The sequence below is a fragment of the Acomys russatus genome, chromosome 5, assembly GCF_903995435.1.
Source record: "Acomys russatus chromosome 5, mAcoRus1.1, whole genome shotgun sequence".
Lineage (NCBI taxonomy): Eukaryota > Metazoa > Chordata > Mammalia > Rodentia > Muridae > Acomys > Acomys russatus.
The window spans coordinates 23,181,011-23,193,181 of record NC_067141.1 but is presented as its reverse complement, the minus strand read 5'-3'; the positions used below and the strand labels follow the sequence as shown (position 1 = coordinate 23,193,181).

The 12,171-nt window shown below is 49.4% G+C and overlaps 1 long non-coding RNA gene across 3 annotated transcripts in view; it reads left to right on the top strand.

Annotated features, from left to right (window-relative positions):
- Positions 1 to 12,171, top strand: part of LOC127189118 (uncharacterized) — a 64,063-nt gene that overhangs the window by 35,031 nt on the left and 16,861 nt on the right. Inside the window, exon 4 of one of the 3 annotated variants that reach the window (XR_007830635.1) lies at positions 9,977 to 10,067. The exons of the other annotated variants lie outside the window; for them this stretch is intronic. This is a non-coding gene — a long non-coding RNA (uncharacterized LOC127189118). Of the gene's footprint in view, positions 1 to 9,976; positions 10,068 to 12,171 lie in introns of those variants that run through there. 3 annotated transcript variants of the gene reach the window in all.

Here is a 12,171-nt window from a genome sequence, read left to right as displayed (position 1 = left end):
TTGGTAGTAAAAACAGGTAACTATGGAAGTGGCCCCCAGGTCTTCTAGAAGCCAGTGGCATAGGGCTCTGCACTGCCTACCAGTGTTGGTGCTAGGAAGATAAGGCCACCCATTCAGGAAGACTGACACTGGAGCCTTGCTGCAGTTCCCTTTTTCAACCTTCCAGAGCTCCAGGTGGCTCCTCTGCAGCTCTCGTCTCCCAGAGTCCCTGTCCTGAGACTGTAGGGTAGGTGGGGTGCGACCACTACATCACTCCGGGTAGAATCCAGTCCCAGGGGTGACCTAAGCATCCAGTGTGCCAGGCCACCTGCAGCAGAGCCTTCCGCTTGCTCGTCCATGGTTTTGCTCACTCCTCAACCACCTTCCTCCACTTGTGTGGAAGGAAGAGCCAGGCAGCCTCCAGAGCCCAAGACAGGCCTGCAATCACTTAGGATCTCCTCCCCAGGTACTTAGTGCAAGGAGAAAAAAATGGAGCTGGCCTTCACTCCGGTTGCCTCACTTTGTCTTCTCAAAATGGTAGGGACCCCAGACCTGTCCCTCCAACCTGGGTCTGACCACCTCCTCTTGCCTGAGCCCACCAACAGGGCCAGGCAGTCACGTGCTGCAGGACCACCTGGCAACCTTTTGGCATACCTTTGCCTCCACCACCACCACCCACCCTGCTTTGGCTCTGACACCCCCTAGAGGAGGAATTGGTAAGTCAGAGGAAGCTACTGCCTACCTCAGAGAACTCTGGGGTACGGCTCATTCCCAGTAGAGGGCAGTGCTGGCCCTCCGAAGTCAGGAAGGGGCCCAAAGCTGCACGTTCAGCTCCAAAGAGAGGGCCCAGAGATCAGGCCCGCTGCTGGCTGCCCAAATCTCCAAGATGTGGGCGTGCGTGCGTGCGTGCGTGCGTGCGGTCGAGGTGCTGTGCATGTGTGTGTTCCAAGATGCTGTGTGTGTATGTGCATGTGTGTGTGCTTATCTGTGTGTAGGTATCATTGTGTATGCCTGTTTGTGTGTCTCTATGTGTATTTGTATATATGTATATTTATGTATATTTGTATATGTGTACTTTCTTGTCTTTTTTTCTGTGTATATCTTGTGTGTTTGTGTATATCTACGTATATGTCTGTATTTGTGCGATTAGTGTTGGTGTGTGTATTTGTGTGCTTGTGTAGGTTTGTATATATTTGTGTGTGGTTTTGTATGTTGTATGTTTATGTTTCTTTATATGTGTGTTTCTGTGTGTATGTTATATACTTGTGTGTGTGTGTCTGTGTGTTGTGTGTACATATACTTGTGTGTGTTTATTTATGTGTTTGTGAGTATCAGTGTGCACATGCATCCATGACTTACTGTTGGGTTACTACTTCCTTCTTCCTCTTTTTCTCTTCTTCCTTCATCTAATAATGACTTAGTTGACTAAAGATGGCTTTATCCAAAAAAGAGATCCAGTGGCCAAGCTGAAGATTTTTGAGTCAATGGTGTTACATTTCAAATCACCATATAATAGCAGGCCGCAGTGGTGCACGCCTGTAATCCCAGCACTCAAGAGGCAGAGGCAGCCAACTGTCTGAATCCAAGGCCAGCCTGGTCTACAAAGTGAGTCCGGGACAGCCAGGGCTGCACAGAGAAACCCTGTTTTGAAAAAACAAAAAGAATCAAAGTTAATTACCATATTAAAAAAAATGACCCAAGAGATGGCTCAGTGGCAAAGGCAGCTGCCACCAAGCCTGACAACCTGAGCTCAATTCTGGGAGCCAAACAGTAAAAAGGAGGGGACTTCTGTAAATTGTACCCTGACAGCACCTCCATACATGTGCTGTGGGCCAGCCCAACCCCCACTGTGAATCCATTCCAATACAGGTAAATGATAGACTGTATAAGTGTAAAAGAAGAGAACAAATGTCCCATTCAGAAGAACTCCAGAGAAACCATGCTAAGGCCCCACCCTCCTGGAGGTGGGGCAGATCTCAGCAGTCACAGGCAGAGCCTCTTCCTTCCTGAGAAGAAAGAGAGGCTCTATGTAGTGGAAGCCTTGCAGGCAGCACTGCCACAACACTCAGGGACAAGTCATGTGGATGCTGGGGACCTGTGGTGGGAGTTTAGGAGAGGGATGTCTTCTTCCGTGACCCCCAATTTAACACTGAGAAAAATGGGACATTTCCCAGCTCAGGGCCCCGAAGGACACCTGGGCAGCCCCTCAGAACTCATGGTCACATCAAGGACAGTGAGAAATTGTTCTAGCCCAGAAGAGCCTTCAGAGGCAGGATGCAGGTCATGGATGGGCCTTGGGGCCAGATACGGACAAGTAGGGATGCAGGAGATGGTTTAGTTACAGCAATACATCAATATTGGGTGACAGCTGCCCCTCACCAGAGTCACATGTTTCTGTGAAACGTATTTAATTTCCTGGCCCAAAGTTCCTACCACATGCGTCCAACCTGTGGCCTGCATGTGACTGAGGACTGCTAGCTAACACATGTGGCTAAACATAAAATTGTGAGTGTGCTTAATATATTATGAGAGTTTCCCCCACAGTTTTGTGTATGTGTGTGCACTGGCATACATATGAAGGCCAAAGGTCAACATTAGGCATCTTCCTTGATCGCTCTTGATATTTTCTCTTTTTTTCTTAGATTTGTTTTTATTTTATGTGTGTGAGTTTCTCTGACCACCCACCTATATGCAGTGCCTGAAGAGATCTTCTGGAATGGGAGTCACAGTCAGCTGTGTTCTTTCATGAGCGTCTTGGGAACCAAGGCTGGGTCGGTGGGAAGACCTGGTGTTTACCAAGTACTCCTAACTGCTGAGCCATCTCTCCAGCCCTCACACCTGACTTTTAAGATGAGTGCTGGGATCAAATTCCATCTTCTCATTATGCATGTATCACTTTACTAACCGAGCAACCTTTCCAGCTCCGTGGAGGCTTTTGTTTGCTTTGGGTTTGTTGTTGTTTTGTTTTGCAGCTTAATTGTGAGGCTCCCACACATGAATTTTTTGTTTGTTTGTTTCTCAAGACAGGATTCCTCTGTGTGGTCCAGGCTGTCCTGGACTCATTTTGTAGACCAGGCTAGCCTCTTAACTCACAGAGATCCGCCTGATTGTGCCTCCCCTAGTGCTGGGGTTACAGGTGTGCACCACCGCACCTGGCTCTACACGTGAGCTTTGTAGATGACAGTCTTGTGTCACAGTGTCTAAGAAGGTTGGACACACCCAAAGACCCCTGAGAACCCCCCCCCTCTAGAGTGTCAGGAACATCCTTCATAGGTTGGCTAATGGTTCCTGGGCATCCAGGTTGCCCCTCAGGCTGGGGCTGGGCACCAGGAAGTTCAAGATAGGGTGGGAGGTTTGGGAATCTCAGTCTCACCCTTTGCCCTGCCCCTAGGGAGGGGGAGCAACTGGAGGCCAGCGATGGCGTCGGCCTGACTGCACCTTAAATCAGTTAAAAGTAAAGGAACCTGTAGGAGCATCCATATAGATGAACATGAGAGGTGCCAGAGGGCAGTGGTCCTGAAGGGGATATGGAGGCACAGCCTCCCTCATGCCTTGTTCTTGAGACATTCTGGTCTGGTAGCTGTGGTCACCCTTCATCATGGCCTTTATAATACAGTAGTGGACAGATATAGGCCAGCACACAGCCCTGAGTTCTATGGGCCACTCCAGCAAGTGACCCAGACCTGAGGAGGGGTCTGCAGAGACCCTAACACATAGGTTACATCCTGGAACTGTGGTTGGCACTTGCAGAAGGCTGGGGTGTGCACTCTTACTGGGTTGAGCTTTTAACTTCAGGATCTGGGTGGGCTGTGCAGAATTGGGTCGGAGAACGCAGCCATGTTGTGCTGGAGAAATGCTTGGTGCGGAGGGTCACAGCTGTGTCCCATGTTGAGAATATAGGAAGGACACAGTTCTTTGTTCTCTGTGTCCTCCCAGCTGGCAATAGAGGCTGTGATGGGGAGTCTTTGTGAATTCTAGCGTAACCCCAACATTTCTATAAACCCAAACAACTCTAAAAAGTAGATTTCATTTCAAAGCCTGTTTTTGTTTGTTTGTCCCCAGGTTTTCTCCCTGAGCCACATCCTCTTGGCCTTACCGCCCCCCCTTACCCTGCTTTTTCTCCATCAGAGAAGGGGGAGGATGGCACCTGCCACCTGCATGTCCACCCACCCACCCACCACCAGCTTGTCCTCACCCTCACCTTGTGCAATTGTTCATCTGTTCAATGCTTCATTTCTTCCTATGTAGCTTTCATGCCACTGGTGCCTCAATTTACCTGCACAGTTGTCTCCAGAGGAACTCTGGTAGGATAGAGGAACTTTGGCCTATGAGCAGGCTCCTGCAGCTTGGAGGCTATTATCCTGGGCCAAAAGGGTAATGACCTCCTCTTCTGTCCTCTTTGTCCTCTTAAGAGCCACCTGGACAGAGGTGTGACAGGAAAAGCCCCTGTCTGCTCCTTGGAGGCAAGCAGAGTGAGACTAGCCCAAATTGCACCTGGCATCTCAGGGCGTGGCAGGGCAGGATGGGTGACACATAGCCCTCCCTACCCCAGCCAGCCTGTCTGTTATCTGGGTGCTGGGGACACCCACATTCTAGTTCTTTTCCTGCCCATGTCATTGCCTGAGTGGGGTTCCAAGCCTGAGGGGACTGTTAGGGAACCTGAACTGGGAGTGGCCTGACTTGTACCTTTATGCCAGCTCTGAAATTGTCCACTATAGTGAGAGTGAGGGGAGCAGTTAGGAGCCGTCTTCTCTCCTCTTCCTCAGCTCCCACCCCACCCCACCCCTGGCTGAAGCCAGGGCTCATGTGCTCTCCCCAGCACTGGCATCTGGCAGCTGAGCCTATTCTCTGACCACACTCATGATTGCTCCAGTAGCACACATCCAGACCAACCCTGCCGTTTCATCTCTGTCCCTTCTGGGAGCAAGGCCCTCCTCCTCCTTCTCTTCCTCCTCCTCCTCCTTGTCCTCTTCCTCCTCAGTGGAGTCCAGTTTGCCCTGCAGGCTGCAGCTGCCCTCCCTGGGGGTGTCCAAGGTCCACAACCCTGTTCCCAGGATCCAGGGACACTTTAAGGAAGATACATCCTTCTACCTTCATGCTGTGTGTCTTCCATGTGTGGACACAAGAAGGGTCCCTCAACAAATCAGGAATGGTGGCTAGCGAGTTGCATGCTGGCTCATTGTGTTGTGGTTTGAAGAGATGTGTCGTATGTCAAGTGTACAAGAGGTTGAGCTGGGGAGATAGCTTGGTGGGCTAAATGCTTGCCTAAGCATGCCCAGGCCCTAGGTTTGATCCTCAGCTCTACATATGCCAGCTGATTGTAGCGCTTCTAGAGGTAGAAGCAAGAGCATCAGGAGTTCAGGGTTGTTCTTGGCTGCACAGGGAGAACCTGACTGGATTAAGAACATTAGGGAGGGACTGGAGAGATGGTTCATAGGTTAAGAGCACTGACCACTCTTTCGGAAGTCCTGAGTTCATATCCCAGCAATCACATGGTGGCTCACAACCATCTATAATGTGATCTAATGTCCTCTTCTGGTGTACAGGCAGAGAGCACTGTATACATAATAAATAAATCTTTAAAAAAAAAAAAGACCACCCAGAGCCGGGTGTGGTGGCGCACGCCTTTAATCCCAGCACTCGGGAGGCAGAGGCAGGCGGATCGCTGTGAGTTCGAGGCCAGCCTGGTCTACAAAGCGAGTCCAGGACAGCCACGGCTACACAGAGAAACCCTGTCTCGAAAAACAAAAAACCAAAAACAAAAACAAACAAACAAAAAGATCACCCAAGGTGGGGGTGGGGGAACATTAGGGAGTAACTGAGGCACACCCCTGGCCACTGCTCCCAGGACTGTATCTCCTCAAACTTCGAGCCACAATAAAACCCCTCCTCCCGTAAGTTATTTTCGCCAGCTACTCTGCCACAGCAGTGAGGAAAGATACTGTTGTGCATGTTCTTCAGTTGTGGTGGCCCAAGATGGTGACTATAACTCCCCAACCCCACTTGGCCAGTCTTGTGCCCTCTTATACCCAGCTTCTGTGGATTAGAGATCAGGTACCATTGGGCTGGCTCTGCTTGGCAGCAGTGAGTTGGACAGTCAGATTCCAGAAACTCTAAGTGTGTCAAAGGTAGCAGGGGCTGAGGTAGAAGGGCCAAGCCCCTGCGAGGCACAGAGGCCATCAGCTCTGCCATACCAGGCTTGAAGGGACTGCTATAACCAGATTTAGGCAATCATCCCAGCTATGGTGCTCAAAGTTTGGCCCTCTTGACCCTAACTGTGGCACTGAAGGCCAGAGTCTTCCTAAGAGGCTACTCTGGTTACCTAGAGATACGGGAAGCTTGGAGGGTTATCTCTGCCCCTGTTGGGGGCCAGGACAGGAAAAGACAGTAATCCTGTCTCAGCCAAGGACCATGTTTCACACTGGGGCTTCCTGGTGACTTTAGCTAACCACTGTTCCTGCCTTAAGTCAATGTGAGATAAACTTCTGATGTTTTATTTCATTTCATTTTGACACAGGGTCTTGGAATATAACTCTGGCTGAGCTGGAATCCCATGTATAGCTCTGGCTGGCTTTGAAGTCACTATCTCTTGCTTAGGCCTGACAAGTGCAGGGTTTTACAGGCATATACAACCATGCTCAGCCAAATTCTGATATTTCAAACACCAGAATCAGGGCTAAGGCAGATAAAAGAGGGATGGCCAGCCGGACACAGTGGCACACGCCTGTAAACCCAACACTCAGGAAGGCAGAGATAGGAGGATCTCTGTGAGTTTGAGGCCAGCCTGGTCTACTACAAAGTGAGCCCAGGATAGCCAAGGCTACACAGAGAAACCCTGTCTTGGAAGACAAAAACAAAACAAAAAGTAAAAAAAAATGAAGGAGGATCACTCAGGTTGGGTGTTGGGCTAGGAGAATTGAGATCTTCCTGGAAGACAGAGGACCCTTTGCCAGGGCACAGCTGGGAGCCCCTGGGCCTGTTACTAATGTGACATCTGTGAGAGGACCAGTTGGTCACGACATCTCCAAGACTGAAGGACTGGCACTGAAGTCTCAGCTGACAGCACCAGTGAGGAGCTCCAGGCCCAGCCCACTGGCAGCACTCACATAAGGCCTGGGTTTCTCAAGGCCCAGTTCACCATCCCAGACTGAAGAACAGGCTTGCTATGCTTTCTAATTTCACACTGCTCCTCATTCTCCCGACCTCCCAAAGGGACCTGTTGCCACTCACCTGCTGCCTTCGCTTTGGGAAAGAGAAATAGTTAGATTTTGGGGGTGTTTCTGGACCATTTCTTCGTACTCATTGCGTTTCAGTGTCTAATGGTTGCAGAGGGGACTGGCTGGGTCAGGTGACCTACAGAACTTCAGTTTGGACCTGTTCGTGTCCAGAGAGTCCTCAAGACCATCCTGTGGCCATTTCCCAGTCCCAGGCCCAGCACTGGAATAAAAGGCATAGCTACTCTTGGAGCCTCATGTTCGTTTTCTAACCCTCAGGGAGGTGGGTAACTTCAGCATGATGGGTAACCTCAGGGTAGTGGGTTACTTCAGCTATTACTGATAGTAGCTGCTGGTCCAAGTGTTGGGATTGCTGGAACAAATAAAAACACACCAGACTGTTGGACACACTCTCTCTCTCTCTCTCTCTCTCTCTCTCTCTTTCTCTCTCTCTCTCTCTCTCTGTGTGTGTGTGTGTGTGTGTGTGTTTGTGTGTATGTGTGTGTAGGTACCTGGGTTTCTGTGTGTATACCTGTGTGTGCACACGCGTGTGGAGGCCAGAGGCCACTGTTCTCCACCTTACTTATTTTCGGATAGGGGCTCTCCTATCTGTGAAACTGGAGCTCGCTGACTGGCTAGGCTGGCTGGCCAGTGAGCCCCAGGGATCCTCTCCGCTCCACCTCAGAGCCTGGCTTTTTACATGGGCACTGAGGCTCAAACTCAGAGTTCTCCAGCTTGCGCAGTAAGCACTTTCCCAACTAAGCCATTCCCTTGCCTCATGAAAAAGTGTTCTAATACAGCAGTGCCCTGGTTTCCTTTCCTATAGCTGTGATAGAATATTCCAGCAAAAGTAAGTCAAGGGGGTCGGGGAGGGGTCGGGGAAGGTTTATTCGGCTCTCAATTCCAGGTTGCAGTCTGTTCTTGTGCGGAACTCAGAGTGGTGGGAACTTAAAGCAATCCGTCGCATCATATGCACAGTTAGGCGCAGAGAACGGTGAATTAGTTCATGCGTAGAGCTCACTGTAGCTCAGGCTACATTTTCTTCCTTAGGCTAAACCTCACTTTCCATAGTCCCCGCCTTCAAGAATAGCACCGCCCACTAGGGTCCAAGTGCTCAACCCAGGAGCCAGCGGTGGGGATGAGGATTTCACACTTCCATCACAGCACTGACATGTTGCGGTTTCCACCAGCAGTGATGCGATGCCGGGTGGCTGCCGGTCCCCACAGTATCGGGTGTTGTCGGTGTTCCTGACTTTGGCCGTTCCCATGAGCAGTGGTGTTTGAACTGCAGGTCTCCGATTCTGTGAGATGCTGGGAATCTGCTTGTCTAACACCCACAGGTCTCCTTCGGTGAGGCGTCTACGTCTTTTACATGAATTGTTTTATTATTTTATGGTTAAGAGTTCTTTGGACATCTGGGATAGGGGTCCTTTATCATCTCAAATGTTTTGATGGCACTGGACAGGTGGATCAGTGGTTAAGAACACTTACTGCTCTTACAGAGGGGCCCAGCTTCAGTTCCCAGCACCCATCTGGTGGCTGACAGCTGTGAGTAACTCCAACTCCAGGGGACACGATGCCCTCTTCGGACCTCCATAGGCACCAGGCATGCACACAGCACACATATATAAATGCACAGAAAATACTCATACACGAAAGTGAATCTTTTTTTGTTTGGTTCGGTTTGCTTTTTGTTTTGTTTTGTTTTTGAGACAGGGTTTCTCTACATAGCATTGGCTGTAGACCAGGATGACCTTGAATTCACAGCGAATCTGCATGCCTCCGCCTCCCTGAGTACTGCGATTAAAGGCGTGTGCCACCACGCCTGACACAAATAAATCTTTGAAAAGTTTTTTTGCAAGGATTTTTTTTTCTCAGTCCATGGCTTATCTTTTTATCATCCTTCCCTTCCTCCTCTTCTTTTAAAAATATTTATTTGTGTGTATGTCTCTGTGAGTGTATGCACACTTATATGTGTGTGTACACACATCTGTGCATACATACAGAGCCAGAAGAGGCCATTAGGTGTCCTTTTATATCTCTCTTCACCTGTTCCTTTGAAGCAGGGTTTCTTCCTGAACCTGGGGTTTCTGTTTTCTCAGCTAGATTGGAAACAATTAAGTCTCAGTGGTCCCCTTGCCTCTGAGCCCCTCAGAGCTGGGGTCACAGGTCCACACAGAATTCCCAGGCTACTATGTAGATGCTGGGATCTGAACTCATTGTACAGCAAGTCCTCTTTTTTGTTTGTGTGTTTGTTTTTCAAGACAGGGTTTCTCTGTGTAGCCTGGGATGTCATGGACTTGCTTTGTAGACCAGGCTGGCCACAAATTCAGAGATTCTCCTGCCTCTGCCTCCCTAGTGCTGGGATTAAAGGTGAGCACCACCACCACCCAGCTAAGTCCTTCTAGTGGCTGAGGCATCTCTCTAGTTCCCCCCCCCCCACGCACCCCAATCCTGATGCTCTCTCTGTGAATCAGGTCTCATATATGCCAGGATGGCCTTGAATTCACTACCCTGGATTTTTCCTGTCACCATCTCCCAAGTCCCAGGATCACAGGTGTACATTATCACACCTAGTTCTTTTATTCTTTTAGCAGCATTTCTGCAAAACAGATGTGTGGTTTGGATGTGAAATGCCTCCCTCAGGCATTGGGGTATTGTTTGGGGATGCAGAAACTTTAGGAGGTAGGACCTCACTAGAAGAAGTAGGACACTGTCGGGTGGACATACAGTGTCATAGCATGGCCTCACTTTTTAACCTGTCTCTGCTTCCTGATCCACAGAGATAGGAGCAGGCCATCTCGTGTTGTTGCGCCCACTGCCATCGTGGACTGGGTGCCCAAACCAATCGTTCCTTCCTCCAGTGGCTTCTGTCAGGTATTTTGTCACAGCCACAGGTGAAGTGACTAAATACAACAGAAGTTTTCGATTTTAATAAAGTACAATCTCTTGGCTATTGATCTGGCGAGCACATTTGAGTTTCTTGATACATCTTAATAAAACTCACCAGCAACCTGCTGTTTTCAAATAGCAAGGAACACACCATTATGAGGTGTTCCCACGTCAGGCTGAGGCCTGGGGATCTAGATTGACTTCTCCCCCTATGGGCATCATGCTGTTCCAGTGTTCCATAGACACAGCTGTGTTTACTGGGCCATCTGAGCAGGAAGCTGTAGGCATCTGTCCTAGTTTTATTTATGTGCCTGTGATTGAGTAGCCTGACAAAAAGGAGGAGGAAAGGGTTCATTTCAGCTGACAATTCCAGGTCACAGTCCATCCTTGTGTGGAAGTCAAAGCAGGAAGTTTGACAGCTGGTCACATCACATCCACATTCAAGAGCAGAGAAAGATGAATGCATGCATGCTTGCTGGCTGGCTTGCTTGCTTGCCTGTGCCCAGCTGTATGTCTCTACTACCATACAGTTCAGAAGCCCCTGCTATAGGGAATGGTGCTGCCCAGGGTGGGCTGGGTCTTCCCACAATTAACTTAATTAAGACAGTCCCTCATAGACATGCCCACAGGCCAATCCAAAGTAGGCAAAGCCCTCACGGAGACTTTCTTCCAAGGTGACAACTCTAGATGTGTCAAGTTGAGGTTTAAAGCTGACCGTCATGATATCTAAAGATGACTTGGCCACAAGTGTGTTTGAAGGTCAGGTGATCAAATCCCACATGACTTGGGAGATGCTTCTGCCTTGATGATATTACTAGTGTGCAGTGGATTGGGTCAAGTGGAGATCTACACATTGTCCTTCCTATGGGGTAAGATATAGCATGGATCTGGGTGTGGTGGCGCATGCCTGTACTCCCAGGACTCAGGGAGGCAGAGGCAGGCAGTTCTTTGTGAGTTCGAGGCTAGCCTGGTTTACAAAGCAAGCCTGGTCTACAAAGCAAGTCCAGCACAGCCAAGGCTACACAGAGAAGCCCTGTCTCAAAAAACCAGAGAGAGGGAGGGAGAGAGGGTGGGCGAGAAATACAGCATGGCGCCTAGTGGCTCTCTTTGGATTTTACAGTTAGCAGATTCGTGATATCAAGTGACCCATAGGAATGTCACTTTTCAGTGAGGCCCAAACAAGATGCTCTGCAACAGGCCCAGGTTACTGTGCAACCTTCTTAGCTGCATCAGTGTTTCTGAGCAGCAGAGCTATGATGTGCAAGGTGCTTGTGGGAGGTAGGGAGTTCTGTGGGGGTTGTTCAGGCTCCTGCAGGGATTACACAGTCCCCACACTTGGTCCATGGCACTGAGCCCTGCTATCCTCTGTGGATACTTCTTCAGATCTTAGATTGCCTCCAGGCTCCACAGACTGTGTAGCCATGTTACACCAACTGACCACATAACCTGAACTGTCCATTATATAAAGGAGCCATTGAGTGACCCGGGATGTGATGGGGTTGGGGAAGTGGGTGTGTTTCACCATTTTGTAGATGCAGGGTGGATCTGATAACTAATAACCCTTTGTCAGTTATTGTACTCATTCCCCCATACAAATTATTTGACAAAAGCAACTTAAGGAAGGAAGGAAGGTTTTAGTGTGGCTCAGCGTCTGAGGGTTGGATCCATCAAGGTGAGGAAGGTACTGTGGCAGCAGCAAGAAGAGGCAGCTCCAACAACAGTGCATTCACAATGAGGAAGCAGAGCGAGATGGACTCTGGTGCTCAGCTTGTTTGCTTGTTATGTGTTCCAGTACCTCAGCTCACAGGATGGTACTGCCCATATTCAGGGTGAGGAGTCAATTAACCTAATCTAGCCGATCTCTTACAGGTATGCCCTAGGGGTTGTTTCCATGGTGATTGCAAATCCTTTTAGGTTGGTGATCAAGACTGACCATTACATACCTCAAAGCTCCAGTGACTTTCATGAAGAGTTCCCATGATGCTTGTGGCTTCTTCCTGTTTCTTTCCTGCTTCCTCCTGGCAGCACCTGTACTTCATGTGTAATTTCCTATTACCCTGTCACCCAAGTAGGCAGGACTTGGAAC